At 42.9% G+C, this 21,832-nt stretch overlaps 1 protein-coding gene across 1 annotated transcript in view; it reads right to left on the bottom strand.

Moving 5' to 3' along the window:
* The window catches only part of LOC144817799 (uncharacterized), a 107,660-nt gene extending 92,987 nt beyond the window's left edge, over window positions 1-14,673 (bottom strand). The window contains exon 1 of the mRNA XM_078674628.1: window positions 14,615-14,673. The gene's annotated coding sequence lies outside the window, so the exon portion shown is untranslated. The remainder of the gene's footprint in view (window positions 1-14,614) is intronic.
* Window positions 14,674-21,832: the final 7,159 nt, after the last annotated feature.

Genomic DNA, 21,832 nt, shown 5'->3' with positions numbered 1-21,832 from the left:
CGCACCCAGTGCTTACCCCGTGAAAATTTAAAAAATATATATTTTTTGGGCCCTTCAGGGTCCTTCTAAGCCCCCCTCAAAAAATCTAAGGGGTCAGGGGGTGTCTACCCTGCCCCCTTTTAATCATATCCCCCTTTTTTTTACCTCAGGTGTCTCGATTTTCCCCAGACACAAGATGGCGGACTGTCCGGACTGTTAACAATGTTGACAGACATCATACAGCCAATCAGCTTTCCGCTTGCGCACTCCCGTAGCGCGCCGGGTGCGCTCCCCGGTATGCGTACCGGTGAGCGCTCATAGCGCGCCTATTGATATATATGTTTTTTTTAAGTTGGCCTTCATAAAAACCACAGGAGCAATTTCAAAGAAATATAGAAAAGGCCCTACTACATACCAGTACCTATCATTTTGCCAACTTTGGTGTAATTCCATTTATCCGTTCAGGCTGTAGCCGTGTCTAAATGTCCTATGGAAAATTGCATGGGGAAAACACATCTGAAAGTATTGAAATTTAGAACCAATCAAAATATTACTTTAGTTTGTAATTTGTGTGTGATGAAGTTTGATTGGTTATGTATATATCTTAAATGAGAGGAAAACAGCCATTTTGTGATACCCAGTTTGAGGTACTTTTGAGAGAAAATGTGGGTGCTCAATTGCTGGACTTAGAATATCACAGTACTAACTCTTCTACTTTCAAAAAGGTGAGTTGTTAATTAGTAAGGGGAACTATGTTGTACACTTTAAGATAATTTGGAAAATGTTTTCTATTAGTCATTTACAGTCCTTCTGTTATAATAATTGTTTAAGCTTGGCTTTATCACATGCAGTACTTTATATTTCTAGTTCCTGTCTGATACTATACACTGCCCAATTAATTTTAAAGAACTAAATACTTGATTACGCTACTTTTATGTTATGTATTACTAAAAAACGATAATTGAAAGTGATTACTTTTTTCTGCAATTTACAGCAAGAAATTTGAAATTAAAATGAATCCAAATGAGGAGACCAAGAAAATTTCATTTGAAATTTCCACAATATTTCTTGAAATTCAAGATGACACGGACAATTTTTGGGATGAATCTCTTGACGAAGAATTAATCGAATGTTTAGATAAAATAGAATCATCATGACACACTTTTAATGAGGACATTCCTGATCATATGATTGAAGAGGAAATTCCAGATGAGGACATGCTACAAGTTCTATTAAATTATGAAAATTCTGAACAATAAATTAATATTTACAAATTCAAAATTAGTCAACATATTATTCATTTTTATTTCAAATTTTTGAAGTAGTAGCGAAGTGATTGTATTGAAGTGAATTTTAGACTCTGCATCAGTACCTTAAATCACCCACATAACACAACAGCTCTTTTTAGAGCTACCCTACCTCTAAGCACTCCAAATTCTTATTTTACACTATTTTCTTTCAATGTTTTTCCCAGTGGTACGCTCTGGGTGAGCGTACTGGTGAGCGCACCTGAGAACGCACCCAGCGCTAACCCCGCGAAAATTTCAAAAAAAATAAAACAGTTTTTTTTGCTCTTCAGGGTCCTTTTAGGCCCACCTCAAAAAACCTAGGGGGTCAAAGGATGTCTACCCTGCCCCCTTTTAATTATTTCCCCCCTTTTTTTTTTACCTCTTGTGTCTCAATTCTACCGAGACACAAGATGGCGGACTCTGCGGACTGTTTAGAATGTTGACAGACACCCGACAGCCATACAGCTGTCTGCTCGCGCACTCCCGTAGTGCGCCGGGTGCGTGCCCCGGTACGCGTACCGGTGCGCCCTCGGAGCGCGCCTATAGATATATATTTGTTTTTGAAGTTCATTTTCAAAAAACCCACCGGAGCAATTTTCACCAAATATAGCAAAGGCACATCTGCGTACCAGTCCCTACAATTTTGCCAAGTTTGGCGTAATTCCATTCAGCGGTTCGGGCTGTAGACTTGTCGGACCGTCCTATGGAAATTAACATGGGGAAACAGACCCTAGTGTAGGTAGCCAGTATTCTTTGATTTAGAGATTTGTTCACACGCCTTACACATTACGGAGTTGAATAAATCTCTTAATCAAATAATTCTGGCTGCCTACACTGGAGTCTGTTTTGGAGTACTCCTTGTACCGGGGAGAGATTGATTCCATAAATTGACGGCGTTCCAGTCGTGAGGATGCACCACCCTTGGAAATGAGGGGCCAAGGACATGTAATTGTTTCACGTCCATTTGGAAAAAAAGAGCGGCATAATTTTCAGGAATTCTTTGCTCAGAGGCCCACCAGAGGGTAAAAGGAAATCTTTTTATGATTGAGTGCAGAAGCGGTGAACAAATATTTAAAGAGGCATCCTCGATTAAACTAGAGCTATTGTACTACACATCCCAGAATACAATTATTATACTTACTCTACTGTGAGGTCCAAAGGAGGATAATTGAAATAAAAGACAGGCTGGGACAATGCTTCTTTTAATACTGTGCAATGTGTCAAAATATGTGGACTATTGTTTACAGCCCCATGCCAACTCCCTTCCATCGTATGTAAAGGGCTCTACCGATTTTTTGAGGCATGGCAACCTAAATATTTGCCTGTAGTTATGGATATTGAATCCCTGTACATAAGCATTATCCATTCTGATGGTCTAGCTGCAACTAAGTACTTCTTGCACAATAGAGATATCAGCATGAAGGAACACAACTGTTGCTAATTGAGATGATAGAATTGTGCCTATGTAATAGCTATTTTCATTCAATCAGGACATATACCAACAGCTTAGAGGGGTGGGTATAGCGGCATGCTTCTCCCCAGCTATTCATGTCTTCATGTTGGCTGATGGGAGAGGTGTGTCCTCATGACTAAGCAATAGGATTGGTATAGACATGTGAAGTATGGCTGGTGCTACATAGATGATAGTTGTTTAATTTGGGACGGAACTTAAGAAACAGCATTTAGGTTTGTCACTGCTATCAATTCTAATGAGCCAAATCTTAAATATACTGCCACAATTGATAATAAGAGAGTGTAATTCTTAGATGTTCTTGTATATATCAGTGAGGACAAAATCCACACAAGGCTCCATCGCAAACAAACTGCTGGTAATTCGATTTTACATGCAGACAGTTTGCATCCCCGTCATCTGATCAAAAGCATACCTTATGGCGAATTTGTGCGTATTCACCGAATTTACAGTTTAGACACTGATTTGCAGGTTTGTCAACAGGTGTCACTGTGTTGGTTTCTTGAACGAGGTTATAAGATGTCCCAGCTGACTCAGGCACTCAACAAAGCTAACGATTTGCTTAGAGAAGTACTGTTTGCACCTAAAGATCACTTGGTCTCTGCTCAAGTCTTGCCCTCTGGGAATACTGATTTTAAGAAGCAGAATGTTAGACTTATTACCACCTTTAATCAACAGCAACAAAAAATCTTTCAAAATCATTAACTCTCAATGGCGGATAACACTTACTGACATAACACTAGGACCCAGTTTACCGGTTTTGCCAGCCATCACATTCAGGAGGGCTCCCCCCCCATGAGGGATGCGTTCGTCAAATCTAGCCCTGGGATTAAACCCAAAGGTACATGGCTCACTAAAAAGGGTTTCTACAAGTGCCCCTCATGCCGTGCTTGTACTTTTGCAACTAACGCAACACACTGTGTGACTGCATTCAGTGACAAAAGAATAGAAATTATGGAATATTTCACTTATCCACCTGAATATGAAATATATATACTACGGTGCACTTGCAGCCTTGAGTACATAGGGAACACCATGCCCCTGTACATAAACGGTTCCTGCAGCATGTCAGGGCTATTGTGAACTCCGACTTTAGTTATCCAGTTGCCAGGCACTTCAAATTGGTCCATCAGAATAAACTGAAAGACTTGACGTATTCTGTGTTAGGTGCCGTTCCCCTCGCCGGACAGAGAGGGAACCGAGAAATAAGTTTGCGTCAAATGGCACTTCATTCTGGCCATCGATACTAAAATGCCTAATGGCATGAACACAAGTGAAGACATGCACAATATCCTTTGGTCCTTCAGTCTCCCTGTAGCATATTCTTCGTATATGAAATATGAAATCAAAATATATTGCTTTAGTGTGTCTTTTCTGAGTCTCTCCTGTATCAGTGAACTCACTTGTATATGTCTACATTTTTGCTCTCAGTTTTCAAACATGGCTTTGTAATGTTTCATTGAACTCAGGATAACAGGTCTGGACACAGCCGGCCATGGACTCACTTTTATTCCCTCAATGTATTTTTCAGTCTCCACTCCCTAGCTACTAATGTCATGTCACAAAAGTGTACCCCTCATTTTCTTAACGGTCTTTTTCCCCATTTTCCAGTATTCCAATTTATCCAATAATTTAATCCAATTTTGATCATTTCCCTAAATTCCACTTTCCCATTTCTTTCCGAAAAGCCTGTGTAACTTTACATTCTCTTTTCATTGATTTCTTTTCTTCGTTTTATTTTGACTTGAAGTTGATTTTGTGCTGTTTTAAAATGTAAATATTGACCAAATGGTGATAAGCTCCACCCTTTTATGATTTTTTTTAAATCAAATAAAAGTACTATTACACTTCTCATTAAATGTCTCTCAAGAACACACTGGTGTTGACCTCAGAATATTTTACCATTAGAGACTACAGCAACTTCTGTGTATCCTCACCACGTGTGCCTGGGACTATGCCTTTGTAACTTAATCTGATTAACCAGGCCTAGAGCCAGTGCTATGCTAAAAGACACTTAGAATATAGTGAACACACCTACATACAGTAGGGAACACTATGCATTGGGGTGCCCCTGTGTTTACCGTGACCTCCTCCTGTACGACCCTAGAACATGATAGTAGGCCTGGGCGGAATGGAATTTGGTTAATTTCGCATTCTGTCGAGAATGCGAAATTGCCCAAAATTCAGCGTTCCGCGACTTGGTGACATTATTTGCTTGTTCTCGTTCTCAAAATGTGTGTTCCCAAGATATTCATCCCCAAGCACGCAAACAGCAATTGCGAACAGGAAAAAAGCATCGAGAACAAGCAATTCCGAGTGTTCGTGGACATTTTTTACCGTTTCATAGAGATTTGCGTAACGCAATTACACAAATTCCGCCGACCTCTACATAATAGGGCAGGGGGATTAAAACTACCTCTTAAAATGTACCATGAGGCGCATTTGCACACTGATGAGGGAAGGGGGGTGCCTGCGGTGACGTGTGCAAACACGCCCTCTGGCCGTTTGTATTTGGGGGATAAAGTCCCCTTGAATCCTGAGTGTCCCTTGGGTCCAACTAGCCCACCAGGTATCACCAGCAAGCACCACAGAGCTGCGTTGCAGAGAGGTGAAAAAAGGGGCACTGCATGGACCACTTCTCTTCAACCCAGCGCAGTGGCGGGTACTGGAAGCACCTGGTGGTCTAGTTGGCCCCAGGGGCCCTCAGGATTAAGGAGGAATTATTTCCTCAACTTGAAAAACGCCACAGGACGTGTTTGCACATGTCACCTCAGGCCCCGTCCGCTCCCTTCACCACTGCGTAAACTGCGTAAATTGGGAGATTAAGTCCCCTTGAATCCTGAGGGTCCCTTGGGTCCAACTAGCCCACTAGGTACCTCCAGTAAGCGCCACAGAGCTGCATTGCAGACAGGTTTACAACGGGGCGTGGCCTCTGAATACCTTTATTTATTTATTTATTTAAGGAGTCAGCGCTGGCCTGACCCTTAGAGTATTGGAGCGCTTTACAGCAGATACTAACAGATAATCACCATATACATAGTAGGTAGTCACCATATATACAAAAGGAGGTAAAACATGTTATGAAGAGTGCAAAATAGAAGAGGAACACATTGTAGTGCAGGACAGATTTAACTTCAAGGTTATTCAGCGTCATTTAGCTTGGACAGAGCAAGATGTCTGCTAGCCGGCTCAAGTTATCCCTTCCCTAGGGAGCGGTTGAAGAATAGAGTTTTATGTTGTCTTTTGAATTCAACAAAGGAGGAAATGGTTCTGATGTGAGGGGGAATGTAGTTCCAGATTTTTGGAGCGCTTCCGGTGAGGCATCGATTCGCAGTTTTTTTCTTCTAGTTTTTGAAGGGATGAGTAGGAGGTAGTTTGAACTTCTCAGGTTCCTAGTCTGACTGGCTTTTTTGAGTTTTTTCGCCAAGTATTCGGGTTGGCCGGTGTGAAGGGCTTTATGGGTGAGGCAGGCTGTTCTGAAGCAGATCAACATTTTGACTGGAAGCCACTTAAGTTCTCTGAGTGTGGGTGAGATATGTTCGAATTTCTTGATATCGGTGATCATTCTGGCAGCAGCATGCAGCGCTGCCTTGATGGGAGGCAAATGCACTTTAGGAACTCCAGAGAGGACTGCGTTCCCGTAGTCCAGTCATGACAGTACTAGTGCTTGTTTGGCCTGTTTGAGATTACAGGGCGGAATGAAGGATTTTATTTTGTTCAGTATTCTGAGGTTAAGGAAGGCACTTTTGGCCGAATTCTTGATATGTCTCGTCATGTTCAGTATTGGGTCTAGGGTGATGCCTATACATTTGACTGAGTCGGCTAGAGTGAGATTCCCGTTGAGCGCATCAATGGCTTTTAACCATTCCGCAATTTGGGGGTTCTCTTCCTTGTTCGAGATTAAGGGTATCTCCGTCTTGTAGGGATTTAGTTTAAGGTGGTTACATGTCAGCCAGTCCTGGATGTCTCTCTGTACATCATTGAGCCTTTGAATGTCTTTGAGAGAAATAGTTTCCTCTCTGCAATGCAGCTCCCTAGTGAATACTGGAGGCACCTAGTTCCTGGTTTATTTTTTAATTTTTTGAGCCCTGGGGGTCCTTGTGGGACCTCCTGAGCAGGCCTTCGGAGTCGGGTGTTTTTCTCTTTTCTTGTGCCTCGGTTCTACCGAGGCACAAGATGGCTGCCAACACTTCCTGGTTTGGAGAGTTGAATGCCAATTAGCATGAAGATTGTGATCGGGAGGGTGCGCCGATCCTGCGCGCCTCGAGATATCGACATTTTTTTAATTTCAATTTTACGTTTTGGGACCCCCCTTTTTTCTCGCCCCGCTTGCCGAATCACCCCAAAACGTACAAGATCGGAGCGGACCGGAGCGGGCCATACGTTTTGAAACTTTAGGGAAGATCCGTCAATCGGCGCAAAAGGTATAAATTCAATTCAATTATAACTTTATTTCGGTCTCTTAGACCATAAAAGTGCATAAAAAAGTAAACATTTCCATCATACACTTAATCGATAGCAGTTTTTGTCATATTGATTGGGTGTTAGAAATCACAATTTTCATGGTCCGTCCTAAGTATAGAATAAAAACCAATTGATCTATAAAAAACTATCTAAAATCTTTCAATCGCACTCCTCATAATTACAATTTTCAAAATATATAACATCCGATAGCTCCACCATTTTAAGCGGTTGAAAAATTCCTCACTGGATTCTTTGCAAATATAAAATATAAATGCAAAATATGTCAATTGTTTGCTAGAGTTTCATGTAGCAGTATTACAGTTTCAAACCAATTTTGGCTCATATAAACATCACATTACACAGGAGTCTAGATACACAAAAAAACCGCAATTGCATGGCATCTGTCCTTAATAGACGCTCTGTCTCTCTACAGTGCCTTATGTTCAAAGTGTTGCAGAGTGGTTTAATCCATCTTTTTCTTGGAGTGTTATATATTGGATAAAAAAAAGTATATGTGCAACATCTTCCTTGGCCTCTGACAAATTTTTACAAAACCTACCTATCATAATCTTAATCATCGCGATTACTGTCCCATTTGGATTTATTATTGTTTGTTTGTAGAACGCCATATCTAAATTTCAGGTACAAAGATTTGGCAATTTGCGGGCGCACCTCATCTAGAAATGGGTCAAACTCGGCTATGTCTTTAAAGAAGAGAAACAACGTGGTTAGGGATCCTAGACTGGAGTAATGTAGTAATTTACTGCTAACGTAGGTCCAAAAAGATGACTTAATAAGCTTACTACATGCCATAGTCAGATCTGAGGGCTCCTCCCAGTAGTGCGATAACCCTATTTTTTCAAACCGGGTTGACACGTGATGGAACCATGGAATGGCCTTTAAAAGGCCAATACTTATTATCTCCTGTAAACCTTTTTTTATAGTGTACAAGCTCCACTGTTGACCAGATTCTTACCCAAAATAAAAGGGGGCGTAATACAGCAAGATTATCAGTATGTTTTAAATTCAAATCCAATGTTACCGGAATCAACGGGGTCCTATTAGGTAGAGACAATAATTTATGGATAAAGTTATTTTCTCCAAATTCAAAATTACTTTTACAATAGGGTCCCCATATTTCTGCTCCATACAAGGCAGCTGACTGAGCCTTGAATGTAAAAACCTCAATGGCAGGAGATACAGCCTTAGAGGTAGTCCCCCATGCTTCTTTATAATAGGGGTACAATTTCGGAGCAATACTATTCGATTTTTTTCCAGTTGTGGCTTCCAGGTCAATTTCGTGTGATGCCTAAATATTTAAAACTGTGTACATATTCTAATCTTTGGCAATTTAACTCTAGATTCTTTTTAACAGATTTGTGGGGATTATTAGACATATATTTGGTCTTGCTGGGATTTACTTTAAGTCCCTTATTAGCACAGTGCAAATGGAAGGAATTCAGCAGATTTTGGAGGCTGCTGGGAGTTTGCGAGATTAAGATGGTATCATCTGCAAAAAGTAATGAGGGTATTACTTCACCAGTCAGCTTAGGGGAATCGTTTTTACAACCTTCCAAGAAAGAAGGGATATCATTTACATACAAGGTAAACAAGGTGAGCGCCAACACACAACCTTGACGTACTCCTTGTCTCACAAGTATTTCCTTGGTAAGTTGACCCCTCGGCCCCCATCTCTGGTGAGCCCAGGCACGAGAAGATGGGTTCCTGGGGCATATATCGACCCGAGGAGGGGGTCGCATGGCCCCCTCCCCATTCTAGAAATCCTTGACCAAATATGGCCTAGGAAAGGGAAAACTTCACAGTTCTCCTTCCTTTATAAAAAAGAAAAAAATAGTACAATGCTGGAGACTCCGCCCCTTTTTGCAGCACTCTGCAATCGCACCTCCTGGCATGCTACATGTTATGGGGTTCAAGTCCCCTTGGCTGCTGAGGGTGCTTAGGGGCTAACACGTCCTCCTGTTACCCCAGTAAGTCCCACTCACCAAGATTGCTGAGAGGTGATAGGAGACCATTGCCCTTTTCTGCACCACTCTGCATACTCGCCTCACACACACTCACTAACTCACTAACTAACTCACTCACTAACATACTAAAAAGGTTGCCGCTACCTGTTTTGGCATCCTATGTAGCCTGAGACCTGTCTTGACATTTTTTGACTCATGCACCAGACAGCTGATTGTCCAGTCTACAGTGTTGTCTAGACTGGACTACGCCTGTTCACTGTTGTTAGGTGCTAATCAGGCAGAACTTATTCGAATGCAAGGCATTCAAAATGCGGCTGCCAGAGCCCTCCTAGGCCTGCCCAGATTTAGCCCCATTTCTTCTACTATTCGCAGGCTTCATTGGCTCCCCTTAGCCCAACGAGTACAGTTCAAAACTCTCTGTATTTTATTTAAAATTTTAAGATTGGCCACTCCTAGCGTGTTGAGTGCGCTTCTGAACTTGTATGTTCCTGCGAGAACATTACGTTCGGCAGGTCAAAACTTGGTTGAAGTTCCTAGATTTAAGCGTACCAGAGCGGGAAGACGCTCCTTCCGCGTTCTAACTGCAAAATTATGGAACGCCTTGCCTTCTTATATTAGAGAAATGGAAACCTGTTTACTTTTAGGAAAGCCATAAAAACATATTTATTTCCGTAAAAATTGCTCTTCTGACCTTTTCCTCTGGACATTCCTGATCTGTTCATCTGGATCTAGCGCCAGAACGCCCCTTCGCTGGGGCAGCTGTGCGCTTTACAAGCTCGAATAACATAACATAACATAACATAACTAACAAAAAGAGCCACTGACTCACCGACTCACTCATACATACAGGCAGTCATACACACCCTCACCCACCCACACAGACACTCGGATTCCCAAACAGGTACTCAGACAGCCAATCACCCACCTATGCAGCAACTCATGTACCCACTCACACTCATACAGCTACTTAGATATCATTGACAAACTGAAACAAACATTTCACACAACCAGTCACTCACTCCTATATTCACTGAGGCACGTAATCATTCATTTATACAGTCAGTCATGCACCCACTGATTCATTCATACAGGCACTAATGCACTCACTGATTCACCAATACACCTTGTAAAATATATTTTTAAAAACACTCACAGTCACTGTATGATGTCATCAGTGATTCATTTGAAATGTTATGTTTGATCTCATGAGTGATTTCACTGGCCATGTCATGAGTGATATACTATGTGAGTTCATAAGCATTGAATGTGGGGGCACACGTTTTCATTAGCGGAGCTAACTATAACTGCTGAATGTCACTGTTTTTGTAGGAGTGAAACCTGAGCCTAACGATAACATCCCCATAACCATTATTTTTTTAGTGAATTTCTAAGGTATTTTTATACCATTTTCAAACTATAATGTCCCGGTAATCTTTGCTGTGTTTGCTTTGTTTGCCCTAAGATGGCAGGGTATGCCCAGATGTGGGTCCCTTGCTCACTTTAACACTGGATTCAAGCTAGCCTGGCTGATGAAGAGTGTTACCCCGAAACCTGTCCCAGAATGCTTGTTTCTGGCCAGTAAAGACCTAACTCAGCAATTCGCACTGGACTGTTACTATGAGGAACAGGGTCAACACTGATTTTCATATGGCCGGGTCTGAACTGGGATTGCGAAGTGAGATAATGAACAATGATGGATTCAACCCAGATCTGTGACTGAGGGTGAGTGTCGTAAAAGTTTCAGTGCTCCATCCATCATATCCTTGTGTTTGCACTGGATTCAAGTTAGCCTGGCTGATGAGGGGTAATACCACAAAACTGGTCCCAGGATGCTTGTTTCTGTTCCAGGGAGGACCAGGCTTCACATTTTGGACTGTACTGTTCAAATGAGAAGCAGGGTCAATGCTGATTTGCATATGACTAGGTCCAAACTGGGGTGTCATTGTAAGCAAAATAACCATGGTTTTAACCCAGATCTCTTGACTAGGGTGAGTGTTTGAAATTTTAGCTATTCATCCATCATATGTTCCCTCTAAGAGGCCAAGGGAATGCCCATACATAGGTCCCTTGCTTGCTGTGCCACTGGATTCAAGCTGGCCTGGCTGATGAGGCCTGATACCGCAAATTTAGTCCCAGCATGCTTGTTTCTGTCCCAGGGAGAACCTGGCTTGGCAGTTCGGGTTGGATTATTCCCATGGGGAGTAGGTCAAAGACTGATTTTCATATGGCTGGGTCCAAACTGGGAAAGCATGGTGTGAAAAAGGAACAGTGGATTTAACCTATATCCCTTGACAGGGGTGAGTGTTTAAAAAGTATCAGCCCCCCGTCCATCCTATTCTTGTGTTTGCTATGTTCACCCTCAATGGCCAAGGGTATGCCCAATTTATTTTTATTTGTTTTATTTGAAGAGTTTTATATAGCTCTGGCTAGACCCGGAGGTATCAGAGTGCTTTACATGAGGAACATTGAGTTACAAGATACAAATTACATCTGTTACAAGAGCATAGTAAAAACACAGGCAAACAAAAAACAATTTTAAAGTAGTTCGTCAGAGTGAGACACAGTGGGGGGACAAGGAGAACTGTACCCAATGTCCGGCTGGGTAGGTGACGGCCAAGGGGGAAAACCAGGGCCAATTTCCTCTATAGCTGTCTAGCAGCTCCACCGGTCATCAGCCATGTTGCTCAGATCTGAGTCCTTTGCTCGCTGTGCCTCTGGATTCAAGCTAGCTTTGCTGATGCAGTGCACTACCCCGAAACTGGTGCAGGGAGAACCTCACTTTGCAGTTCAGGCTGAACTGTTTCCAATGGGAGCAGGGTAAACACTGATTTGCATATGGCTGGGTCCAAACGGGGGTAGCATGGAGAGCTAAAGAAGGATGGATTTAAACCAGATCTCTTGACTGGGGATGAGTCTTTGAAAAGTTTCAGCACACAATCCATCACCCTATGTTCACCCTAAGAGACTAAGGGTATGCCCAGACGTGGGTATCTTGCTCGCTGTGCCACTGGATTCATGCTAGCCTAGCTGATGAGGGTTTATGCCCCAAAGCTGGTCCCAGGATGCCTGTTTCCCATCTAGGGTGGACCTGGCTTGGCATTTTGGGATGGACTATTCCCATGGGGAGCAGGATCAAGACTAATTTGCATATGACTGTGTCCAAACAGGGGATGGATGTTGAGCAAAAGAACAATGGATTTCACCTAGATCTCTTGACTGGGGTGAGTGTTTGAAAGGTTTCAGCACTTCGTCCATCATCTTGCTCTGTTTGCTTATAAAAGTTAGATTGACTACGTAGAATCTATCTCTTAATGCATACTTTTTCTGCAGCACTAAATAAGTGTGTGAAACATAATGAACACAAGTCAACTATTTCCTGCACACAGAGTTACTCTTGATTACAAATACATATAACAAGTTTAATGCCTCTGCACACCTTTTTTGCATTAGGAGCAGATGTGCAAATACTTACACTCATTACTGGACCCAGGCTCTACTAAAATAGGCAGAAAATAAATTTGCTACTCACTTGTCACTGTATAATCTATAAAACAAACTTATTGGATGATGTCATCAGTGATGTCATCAATGATGTCATTTTAGATGCCATCAACAATGTCATAAATTATGTCATATAACATGCCATGAGTGAAATAATATTTGAAGTCATGAGCAGTGCATATCAGGGTGCAAGATATAGCTAGCACTGCTAAATATAAGTGGTGTATTTCTGTGTCAAAGCATTAATGTTGTCACTGACTATAATGTTACTTTAACCTTTTTTTGTGAATTTCTAAGTAAAGCAATATTTAATTATAATGAGTATGTGTAACCCCCTTGGCACACACTGCCAAAGGACCTCCAGCCTACCCTCTACATGCTGACACCTTACTCTTGGATGACAGGAGCACATGGTAGGGTGTGCACTGGGACTGACTTCTTCTCTGAGACCTACCTCTGCATGATAGAAGTGCCTAGAAGGCAGTGCAGAGTAATAGCACTCTCTTCTCACACCTCTCTTTTGCATGACTGGGTAAGGATGTACTGCCTCCTCTTTTCAGAAATCTCCCTCTGATGACGGGTGTGCATAGTAGAGTGTCGAAAGGACAGGGCATGTCCCAGAATATGAATATTAGTAGCAGGTTTTGGGGATGGACTAGAATATCTTCTGAGAACTGCCTCTCAGATGATGGGTGTGCATAGTAGTGCATGGGGAGGGGTGTACTAGCTTCGCCTTGAGACCTCTATCACAGATAATTGTTGTGCATAGTAGAAAGTGCATAGGGGCTGGACTCTCCTTTCAACCTCTCTCTCCGATAACAGGTGTGCATAGCAGGGCATGTGGAGGGAATGGCTTCTTTGCTGATACCTCTGTCTTCAATAATGAGTGTACAGAGTAGTGTGTGTGGGGAATTGGCTTATTTGCTTACAGATGTCCCCAGAACATTCGATGTGCATAGTAGGGTATGGGGACAAACTTACCTATTATCTAGCCCTCCTCCACAGTGTCATGAGAATGCATTATTGGAAAGAGACTAGTCTTTTCGCTTACAACCCTCCCTCAGATTAAGGTGGTGGACAGGAGGTTGTGGGCAAATATTTTCCTCTCTCCCGTCTCCTCTTTGCTGGATGATAGTTGTGCGTGCTGGGGTAACCAGTGATGCTTTAAATTATGTCTTAGAAGATGCTATGACTGATGTAAGGTGTGAGGTCAAAAGCAATGCACTGCGAGAGTGCAGCAAAGCCCTGCATCCAATCACCATGGGCAGCCAACTCCATTGAAGAGCTACATTCGGAGGCAGTAAGAGCACACTCTATTTATCACTCTTTGTATCTTTGCATGTCACCACGCAACTCTCTTTTGCTGTCAGGCTAGGTCCCTGCTATATAAATTCTACATATATGCCAGGATAATTACTTGTTCAGTCACTGACTCTTACATTCACTCACTCACAATCCGTAGTTAGCCCAAATGCAGTTTATCAACATAAATGCACATGTGAAATCTTCCTGTTTTGAAGAGCTATATCTACAAAGAAAAATAGTATTCCATGCACATTTCCATAACTCTAATCCCTGGATACGGGAGAAAAGAGCACAGGAGGAAATTTATTATTTTCATTGTCACGTCTGAATATTTGGAGTGAGCTTAGGTATGCAGATGATCAAAATACTATAATGTGTAAATTTGCTACCTGGCTCCCCTAAGAGCAGCACAGCTAAAACACTTTCGCTATTTTGAAATTAAATGTTTCTCATGAGCAATCAGAAGGGTCGGTAAATAGATCACAAGGTATGAGTCAGGTCTGACCCCAGGTTGCTGTGTTACGTCAGTCAGGGCCAGTCCATTGCTTCAGGTACTGGTCTGGGTTAGTTCCTCCAGGAGGGGCACTGCTCTGGATTCCCGTACATTTCTTGTCCCTTACCTAGTGTCTGAAGAGTTCACACCAGGTACAGGTTCTTCAGTCTGTGCTTGAAGGATCCCTCTGCACAGTGCATGCCTCATTGTGCAGACTCTCTTCTTTATAGGAGCCGTGAATGCAATCACAAGAGGAGGCAGAAAGTGGGATGTCCGACTGCACAATGGCCACTCCCCTGCAGCTATCTCCCATGTCTCCACCCGCCACACCCCCAGCATGCAGATGCAACTGGAAGGCCAGAGGAAATTGCTTCTGAGAATATTCACAATACTTTAAAAAAAAGTAATTTAGATATTCCAATAGTCAACAATTTACAAAGTTTCACAGATGGCATGTACCCAAATATTGTTGCCACAAGTAAAATGCCAAATGAATGCTAATGCTTTAGGAATAAATCAACAAGGGCTTGAGGGGATGCAAATAAACAGGTAAACAAGAGAAATATGTGGCATTGCTTCATAAGGATGCAACACAGCAAGGCATGATAAATGCAAGACAAGTCTCTAACCACATTCTCACCTTCACTCACTAACTATGCCATTTATCTTCATTCACATATGCACACCATCAACAGTCCTCACACCCCCTCTTTCAGGCACACAATTATCAAGATTTTACAATGATGCAAAGTCAGGCGGTGTCATGCAAAGCTCCACTCAATCTTTGGGGCTAGATGTAGCGACGTACTGTAACCTACAATTTCAAGCTAAAACTTAGCAAGTAATCTTGGCCAAAAAGAAGGACTTTGTATTTCCAAAGTAAGAAGAATGATCTAGATACAACTTCCTACTCTAAAGGACACAGAGATATTTGGGTGCACACAAAGGTCTCACTGGCACACAATATGCAAAAATAATAATGAATATTGCAAGTATCCTTCTGACTGTGCTACAGATATTGGAATCATGTGAACTATAGGAGGAGACTTGTACAGAAGCAGCTATGGCCTTATCTTTACCAATTAGTAAGCACAGGCACAAAACAACAAGTATCAGAAGTACCAAATTCAGCTTTACACAAACTGACAAATCTTTCAAAAGACAACACAATCATTATTCCGATTCCTTGGCATTCATTATTCTATCTTGAATGGACTCAGAGTCCTAATTGAAAATGGCAAAAATATAATATTCATTGGAAAATAGACAGTGAAATTATCTATGGTATTGAGAGAAAATGATGATGAGACTAACCCTGGGAGCAGGACTATGCAATGCTCGCCGACCGTACGTAGTTTGCGCTACTATGAGCTTCACAAATTGAACAAAGCACATTGCAAAAATGCTTAGCGTAGTGTAGCAGGCATTTTTTGCTTGCTCGCGGTCCTCAACTTCAAGTTGGTGACCGCGAGCAAGCAAAATCAACATCCCAGTGAGACTTTTCCTCATTCTCGATCAGCAACATCAAGTTGCCGATTGCGAGCGTGGAAAATAAACCTCCGGGCGAGATTCTCAACACAGGGAGGTCAGGTTTCTCATTGCGAGTGGTTGCGTATGCTCATGACCGCTCGCGATGAGCAACTACCAGTCCGCGTTGAGAAAGTCACCGCTCGAGTACAAATCTACTCGAGCGGCAGAAAAAAAAACATTTGCACTGTGCAAGATGCCGTTTGCAATGATTGCACAGTGCAGCCAAGCATCCAGCACTGTGCAATCAGTGCAAACATTGATCCTTCACTTGGCTGTTTGTTCGCCCTTGCAATGCCACCCCATATGGTGTATCCCTTGGGATTGTTCTTGTACACACAAGGGTGCGGTTCTTGGGGACTGTCATTTAGGTATCAAGTCAATTGGTGCTCCATGTTCTATTACTAGTTAGGGATTGGCCTCACTTTGTTATAGAGAGGCTGGGTGGGGGGTGGGAGGGTGATCAGGTTCACCTATATGCTCTTTATTGGTTGCAAATATGTTCACTGTCACAAATTCTTTTTCTTTGGCACTGCTTTGCTATGACTGGTCTGACCTGTTCATCTTATGGCTTGCCTGGGTAACATAGAGGGCCCCTTAGCCTGACCATGGTGTCCTGGAATGTACGAGGGCTCAAAGACAATCGCAAAAGATGGCAGGTGGTAGTACACTACCTTACGAGACACAGGGATGACATTGCCTACTTGCAGGAAACACACCTACCCAAAACATATGCAGCACACTTCGGCACCAGCTGGGGTGGCCATAGATACCTCACCAATTTGAGCAATTACGCCAGGTGTACAGCCATTCTTATTCACAAAAGGGTCTCCTTTAGTCTTGGCAGTGTTGCCCGATTCATTGGGGTCAAAAAAATGCACCTACAGTGTAGAACTGGCTGAACAGTTTGGCCTATTTTAATGTGAATAGTGACACCTATTCCAGCCTAATGCCCAGTTCCTCCTGTCCTAAAGACATATAGGGCCCATATTGTTCCTGCATGGAAAGTCTGCAACGTGCCTCCAACTCTCAACTGGAAAATGGCATTGTCCCTGAGGGAATGGTGTAACAAACTTCAACAGGTTGGGCTCTCTTACTAACAGGAACAACTCACACTGATGATATGTCTGGAATTGATGGTCCTCGATGTTTACTATGTTGAGGTACTGGAAGTGGCTGAATACAACAATGGCTGCGGGCGGGGAAGTGGCCTTCGGAAAGATGGCGTTACGATATTACTGTATTCTTCATGCCAGCGCTGTCAGACACAGCATCTATTACAATTCTTTGAAGTGCATATCTCCTATGTGAGGATAACAGTGTAACTATCAATGCAAGACATTGTAGGTATGTATAGTTGTAAAACCAATGTGAACTGGAAAACAACGTTTAAAAAAACAATTAAAAAAACACTTAGAAGCACCATTTGAGGAGCAGGTGGGGCGAACCACCGCGGGAACGGTTAGTCTCCCCAAGAGCAAGGCTGAAGCGCAGTGCCCGGGACTGCAGAAAGCAAGCACAAGGGAACGAGAAGGTGCCTGAAATCTCGCTTTCAACAACAGCACTCATGGCCACATACTACGCCCCAAGGGACTGACAGATGACCTATATGAAACAGGCCTGAGCCTCTTAATGTGGACACTTAGTGGGGGTAGAACGCTCTGCTGCTCAACTACCAGGAACATCACGCAAGCCAGTTAGGACAACAAGACATGTGAAATTCTCCCCCTGAAGTACATACTCACTCCAATACTCCTATTGCCAAGACGCTGCATGTATTGCCCCTGCTTGCTTTGCCAATACGAGGGTATGACTGATCATTTATCACTCACAGAAAGCACTGTGCACAGATAGCGCGTGAGGATTACAAGCCACCTCGACAAGGCCATAATGGGTACGCCTAGAATCAAGCTCCACACGAGTCACAAGATTAGGCTCAGAATGCAAATGCTGACTTGGAGCAAAACGCCCCCACAGATCCGATAAGATTGCATCTAGATATGATCCTGGAGGTTAGCAAGAATGCCCTATGGCAAGATATAGGCGTGGTGTCCATGGGACCAGGTTTACTGAGAACAGAACACCACCACAGACACCATCAAAGGAGTGGAAAATAATGTCCAGGAACTACAACCAGAATATAAAAAGCTCTCCAAGCAAATGTTGAAATTGAGGGACATAGTTCACTTGTTGGAAAAATGTGCTGAAAACGTTGAAGGCTGCAACAGTCACAACATCATTAGGGTGGTAGGTCTTTTGGAAGGAATTAAAAGAGGAGACTTGGTAGACTGACTCGACAACTGGTTATAGCCTGAAGTTGTCCCTGGGACCATGACTCCCTTCCTTGCACTAGAAAGAGTGCACTGGGTCCCATCAGTACCACTAGCACTGGGCATGCTACTGAGACTAGTAATGGCAAGTTTACTGCATTACAGGGACCGAGAAACCATTTTACAGAAGGCCTCTTTGTAGTGACCAATAAAAAAGTCTCCATATATCCAGATTACACAGCGACGTTGAAAGCCAGGAGAGCTTCCTATACAGAAGCCAAGAGAGCACTTCGTGACCAGGGAATACAATGCTCCCTAAAGTTTCCCTCAAAGCTTAGAATTATGGTAGATGGTACTATGCACTTCTGGGACACTACAGATCTAGCATGGTCATGGATGTAGGACTACAAAGCGGGGATGACCCAACAGACAACACGTACAAAAGCGCTACCCCAAAGAAGAGGGAAACAAGGATGCTTTTTCACAAAACTGCAGATCAATATCAGGAGTGGTCCGTCATCATCACAAACAGAAATGGAATGGGTGGTAGTGGTGCAGATGGTAGCTGAGATAGGATTGACTCAGAAGACCTTCAAAGACTGAGAATCCTCATCCGATTGTAAATTGATCACATCGGACTTGATTTCCTCTGAAGGAGAGGAAGGATACTCCCAGCAGTGACACCGCAGACTGCAGGTGATATAATATAATTTTTTCTTCTAATGCTATATACATAAGACTCAATGATTGAAACAGAATGTGGGGGGTAAGAGTCCGAGAGAAACTAGGTTGCCTTAGAATTATTGGAGACAATAACGATTTGGGTTGAAAGAGGCCTCCAGCTTGCTCCTTTTATTAGGTGGAATTATCCACAAGCTGGATCAATTGAAACTTACTCTCTAAATATTGGGCTGGGGCAGAGTACTGTACTGCCCTGAGTCTCAGGAGTTGTTGTTGGGGTTGGGTTTCCACTTCCTCTATTTTCTTTTTTTTGTTCTTCTATCCCACACCTTAATCCACATGGTGAGCATGAGCCTAATTCAGGGGGGAGATGGGGAGACTGAGGTGGGGGATCTGCGAAGGAAAACAAGAATAGTGTGGACACCTAATATGACATTGGGGTGGCTTTTATACTGTGGAATGTAAAGGGAATGGGATCCCCTACAGAAGGCACAACGTTCACAGATATATCAAGGGTAGAGGGTCCAGATTACCATTCTTCAGGAAACACATTTGTAGGGGCCTGAGATAGATAGGCTGAGAAGGAGATGGCAAGGCTAGTTTTATGCCACATCCTACTCGGTATACACCAAGGGAACCCATTTGAATTCATTCACTCCACCATAGATAGAGATGGCAGGTATATTTTAATAGGAGGCAGATTATTTGGAAACAAATCACCCTAGGGAGCATCTATGGAAGGAGTTGATAAACGAAACGAAATATCAGTACGAGCCGGATAAGCTCATGAGCTTATCCGGCTCGTACTGATATTTCGTCGGAGCAACCCGTCCGTTTATCAACTCCTTCCCTACGATTTAATAATAATTTCTAACCAATTTAAATCGGATCGCCTTACAAAATTTGCCTTGTTTTGGATACCTGGATCCAGATTGTCACTCAGATTCTGCTTAAGAGCCTGTAAATACGGACGTGACCTCCGTTTCACCCGTCCTGGGCCCTATCGGGTCGGAAGTATCACCGATAAGGCGACCTTTCGTTTTATACCCGTTTGGTACAGTCCTGAAGAGTCATAGGCTGATTGTGCCATATACGACGAAACACATGTCGGCTGGTCTTTCTCGTGTCTGAACAATAAACGACATCACATCCGCGCTGGACTACTTGTTATCATACATGTTTTGGCAGTAACCTTTGTCTCTATAGAAACTGTTAATTATTACTATGTTGTTTATCTTTACTATTAGAGTGTGCATGGGCACCCTGTTTGTTTTGACTTTTAGGTACTGACTTCGGTTAGTACTCCTCTGGAGGGTTTATAGGGCGTATCCCCTCGTCTCTTTGCACCTCGCACAACTAGAATCGTTACTCATACTTTTAGCGTTACTTTAAGCTGTGCGCCACCTTCCGAAAACCCTTGCTCTGACCCACTTCACTTTCTCTGCTCCTGTTCGCCTTAGCAATCAAACCTCTTGCAGAACGATACAGACAGATGGGACATGGCTGATAGGTGGAAGTAGAAGGTTGGGAACATAATATTTCCTTATGTGAGGATGATATACCGACAGGGAGTATTGATCCTAACAGAGGACCTAATGGACTGCTACTAGCTACCTCTCGGCCAGTTTCTTATGTATGAAGCATTGTCTCAAGCATTTCAGGAACTGTGGGAAAAGGAAGGAGTGGAACCCATGACACACACACTTTACAACAGATGGTGTCTATGGGGGCCCTGATGCACTTAGTGACTTAGTTTTATAGATCCCTTGCCAACATGACTAGAGCCCCATTAACAGTGCTACGGGGCAGTTGGGAAAGAACCCTCCAACCATAGGTATCAGATCTGGAATGGCGAAAAATACTAGCTTCACCAAAAAAGGTCTCTAGAAATACTAGATTAAAATAAACCCAATACAACTACGTGCATATGACCTACATGACACCACAAAGTCTATACGTTATCCTTGTCCCTGTCCTAGATGTGGGCACATGGACGCAGACTTCATGCACATGATATGGGACTGTACATGTTTGCAACCATATTGGTCAGAGATACTGACACTTGGGCAAACTCCCCCCGCACACTTGAGGCATGTATCATGGGGCTTTATCCGAGACTCAATTCCAAGGAAGTAGGCACTAGATTTTTAGACTTGGCGTTATGACTGGCTAAATGGAGAATAGTGATAGATTTGAAAATAACAACAGGACCTCTGGTCAAGACATGCAAAACTGATGTAACACAATGGGCAAGAGCTGAAAATGAGCATTGACAAGAGAAGAAACTAGGGGGGTAAGACTCTGCCCAGAAGTACTGACAATGTGGGAACACATTGAACAGACCAACAGTAATGAGCCACAAATAAATGCAGACTCAACAGATGCAGAAGATAGTGAATTCCCACTAGACCCTCTAAAAGAAACATTAGGCAGTAAAAAGATGGGAAGACCACACAAGACTAGGGTCATCAGAAACACGCTTAAGGAAAGTACGCTGGTGTACAGACACCACTTCACCCCTATAATAAACCAGACGCACATATATTTGCACTCCAGATGCATGGAGTTGTTAGATAACCCTGTGTTAGAAATGGGATCTCTGGTTGGATGAGGCTTGCGCCAAAGCCAGGCAGAGACCACCACTCTAGTTCGGGCAAGGGAGTTACACTCCAAAGATAACCCCTGCTCACCCCCTTGGTAGCATGGCACGAGCAGTAAGGCTTATCCCGGATGCAATGTGTGAAGCATTTGTGCACGCACCCACCAGCCTTTTTATTCTCAAAACACATTAGATAGTAATTACACATATACATTGTGCCAACTGACACAGGCAATATTTACAAGGGATTATTTACCCCTGACAGGGA

The sequence above is a fragment of the Lissotriton helveticus genome, chromosome 2_1 (assembly GCF_964261635.1).
Source record: "Lissotriton helveticus chromosome 2_1, aLisHel1.1, whole genome shotgun sequence".
Taxonomy (NCBI): domain Eukaryota; kingdom Metazoa; phylum Chordata; class Amphibia; order Caudata; family Salamandridae; genus Lissotriton; species Lissotriton helveticus.
The sequence above is the reverse complement of the archived record's forward strand: the minus strand, read 5'-3'. Positions and strand labels throughout refer to the sequence as shown.